Raw genomic sequence first — 4,085 nt, 5'->3', positions numbered from 1 at the left:
GGACACACATGGCCATGGTGCCTTTCCACTCTCGAACTCCCGCACTTGCTCCTCTGTTGGCCACATCGCCTTTGGGCCGTAGATATTCTCATTGAAATCACACAACGACCACCCATCCTGCTTAAAACCGGTGCCCAGATTAAAAGTTACCATAAATCAATAAAACTGTCATTGCTAGCTACATGTCATACTAACATTCTCATAATAAACTTACATGAGTCTTTAGCGAGTATCGAAAGAATGGAGTGAACTTAGCTGGACCCCTAAGTTAGGACGCATAAGCTTAGCAGGAACTCCACACTTGCATATGGGAGGATCCCTCACACGCATACAAGCAGCCTCCTGCTTCTCCTCCTCGGTCATTCTAGGTGGGTTTGGTGGACGAGGAACCCAACGCCTAAACTGATGGTATGGTTTAAGCTCTGTGCTATGGTATAGGAATAGGCGGATCCTACGATCATATTTGTTGGGTCCATCTATCCACTGAAAGAAATCACAAGGCGCGGCAGGCATTGGATCAAAAATCCACTTGCACACATAGAAGGCTCTTCCGGCTATCTTTGGATGCCGTGATTGTTTCACCTCAGCTTGCACGCCACATCTACAAAGAGGTATCAGAAGGGTAGGAGGTATGGGACCACCAGCATTGGACTTGCCCACGTAACACACATACCACCTATCCCACTTGTATTCACAACCGGATGACGTCATCTCACCTACACATCAAGTGCCTGTAAATTAATACACAAATAAACTTTAAACACATAATCCATCTACTTCACCATACGAACTGTATACATCAATTTGACAAAATACAAACACTCCATCTACAAAATACAAACACTTAACCATATCAACTATAGCAACTAAATTAAGAAACAAAAATATGAGACAAATTAATTGAACATATTGCAAAAAAAAGTCATGTACACCATGTCATGTACACTACACAATTGCATACCAACTTACACAATCCACCATCAAACATACAAATTAAACAATCCATCTGCAAAATACAAACACTTTACCATATAAACTATATTATAAACTAAATATATTGGACATATTAATTGAACATATTGCAAACAAAAAAATACACATGTCATGTACACTACACAATTGGATAAATATATACCTAAATCAAAACATTCAACAAGTTCTACATGTCAATATCGCGGGCAGAGACTCTATTGCGTTTGAACTATGCATCATCTAACACATAACAACATTGCATTTCATCAAAGTTTTAAATCAACAACTTAACCCTAGCTTACCTAAACATACTTCGATCTACCAAATGCAACGCTAAACCAAGGGAAAAAGTTGGGGGATACCTTCCACACAAAGTGTTGACCAATTCTCACTCTTTTCCCCCACTGAAATCGCCGGATTTTGGGTGGATTTGGGGGTGGAGGCGGCCGACGGTGTGTGGAACGGTTGGGCGCGGGTGTTCTGGAGGAAGAAGAGAGGAGGGACGGAGGGAGGAAGGAGCCAGCGCGTGTGTGTATGAGGGGTGCTGCTGCGCCAGGTGGGCTGGCGCGGCACGTGCCTGCCTACGTCAGCACCTACCTGGCCCAGTGCTGCGCCGCGCTAGAGTGGCAGGGATCCACCGCGGTAGTGCATGTGGCGCGGTAGAGGCTTACTACCGTGCCAGATGGTCTGGTGCGGGCAAAATGGTCACCCGTCGCTAATAATCTTTCGCTGAGGTTATTTTTAAAATTATATTTAAAAAAGGTTAAAAATAAAAAAAATTCGCTTTATGGGAGAGGTGTCGAGGCCCGAGGGCAAAAATAAAAAGGAAGGAAGCACGCGCGCGGCACCGCTGGTCGTTTGGAGCCCACTAGGCTTACAGGCGGGGCGGATTGTGGGCAGCCGCTGACCCATAAATCTGGCAACAAAATTAGGGCTCATTTGGTGTGGCTTATGTCGGTTCCGCTCCAGCTTCGACACTGTGTGCTACTATAGCGGATCGTAGCGCGTGCCGAAGTCGAAGCTGGGTAAGCTACTTTTTTCGGCTCCACCGGCTTCCTCTCTTCCTAGTTCTTTTTTTTTTTGCCTCGTTTTGCATTCCGACTTCACGCTACAGTAGAAAACAGTGCAACATAGTGCTCAGTTACTGTAGCGAGAAGTCAAAGCCGAAACCAGCTTAATTTCGCAGGTTTGCAGCTGGCCACAAATCCATCTGCTTTGCGGTTATGTATTATGTGGTCTGGTCACTGGTGGCAAACTCGCAGCAGCCATCCTACGTCCGCATCAAGTGTGTTTGTCCACTACTATGCATGTCCACTCCACGTGAGGAACTTGGAGCAGGTCCCAGTCGCCTGTGTTTTGAGGTTTTGGCGATTGGGTGATCATGATCAAACAGGAGAAGCATTGCCGTTACAGAGCTCCTTGAGTGACACAGACTGAGGCATGGACCATAAATAGCGATGGGCTCCGAGTCAGCGAGGTTGCGGAGGTGCTTGATGGAGAGCTCCTCGAGCTAGAGGCAGGAGCAGAGACAACCTCAATTCCCTTGGCTCGAAGGTGCAAGAGCCAACGGAGAGCATTTGGAGGTTGGCTGCCATGGTGGTGAGCATGGCGACCCCGTCGTCAGTCATAGTGTGCAGGGAGTGGAGCTTAAGGCGGCGCAGGCCTGAGCTGACACTGGCAGAGCTTAGTGTAGTTCAGAGGGGGCCATGGTCACCCCTGAACAATGACAATGTCCATTGTATGAATAGTAAACCAGCTACAGTTCATTGATTTTTAGAACAAATTACCATGTAGCTGCCCCCCAACTAGTACCTCAAGCTCCACCACTACGGGCCGAGGCGGTTGGTGATGAGCGTGAGGGCCAGGTAGCCGACGCTCTTGGTCCCGCGGTCGCACTTGAGTGCGAGCTTGGAGATGGTCGGGAAGCGCGAGAGGAGGCATGGAGTCGGTGAGGAGCGGTGCCCCGGCACCGTGTGCGAGGTGGTGGCGTGAGCTAGCCTCGGCGGCAAGCCAATGGTAGAAGACGAGGGATCAGCTCTTGCGGTCGTCGGAGCTGAGAAGGTCGAAGATGAGGGTGAGGAGCTCCTCGGGGAGGTTAGTGGTACGGTCCTCTCCGACAGCCTTGGCGATGGAGGCGAGGAGCTGCGGCAGCAGTGCGGTCCTTTTTGACAACCTCATGCTCCGCCTACGTCCACATCTACTACTGGTAGTGGCGGACAAGGCGTTTTGGTTCTGCACATGCATGGAAGAAGAACACGTCGCATTCAGGCACCCCAGCGCATTAGGAGAGATGAAGGGGGGAGAACACTGTTGGAGAAACCGCCTTCAGTACCGGTTCAAAACCCCCTTCAGTACTAGTTGTGCAAACCGGTAGTGCTAAATCGGTACTAGGGGGGTTTAGTATTAGTTTTAGTACCAGTTGGTCTTTCCAACCGGTACTAAAATGGCTGCCACATCGCGCGTGGCAGAGGCCAACCGATACTAACGCCCTTTTCTCTCCTTTTCTTTTCGCATTTTATTTTCTATTTCTTTATTCTATATTCATATTTATTTCCTTTACGTATACTAGTTCTAATACGCTATTATATATATAATTGTATTTGGTCTATAATATTACATTTGAGATAATATTATATATATAGATAGCTTGTGCATACTGTTGGAGGTATGCCCTAGAGGCAATCATAGAGATGATGATAATCCATTTGTATCCATGATTTGTATATTGTGTTCATTGAATATCCATTAAAGGCTACTTGAATTGATCTGCAATTATGTGAATTGTATGTGAAACTTTTTACTTGTATGGTTATTCTAAAGTTGTCCCTAGTCGGAGTTCATGTGAGGACACACATGAATATTAGACTAGCACATGTATTAGTTGATGACTATGTTTCACAAGTCATGGACATGGAGATGTTGAACTAATAATGTGGACACATGTGGAGACATGTGCTAGGACTGACCCAACACGAGAAGTAGTTCTCTCTTTAAAAAACATATACGCTTTGTCCTTAGACCTGAGATTGTCGCATGTATTCAAGATGTGGATCGACCTACTTAGGGGCTATCAAACGCTACGCCGTAACAGGGTAGTTATAAAGGTAGCTTTC

This window comes from Setaria italica, chromosome III (genome assembly GCF_000263155.2).
Source record: "Setaria italica strain Yugu1 chromosome III, Setaria_italica_v2.0, whole genome shotgun sequence".
NCBI classification, from domain to species: Eukaryota; Viridiplantae; Streptophyta; class Magnoliopsida; order Poales; family Poaceae; genus Setaria; species Setaria italica.
The sequence above is the reverse complement of the archived record's forward strand: the minus strand, read 5'-3'. Positions refer to the sequence as shown.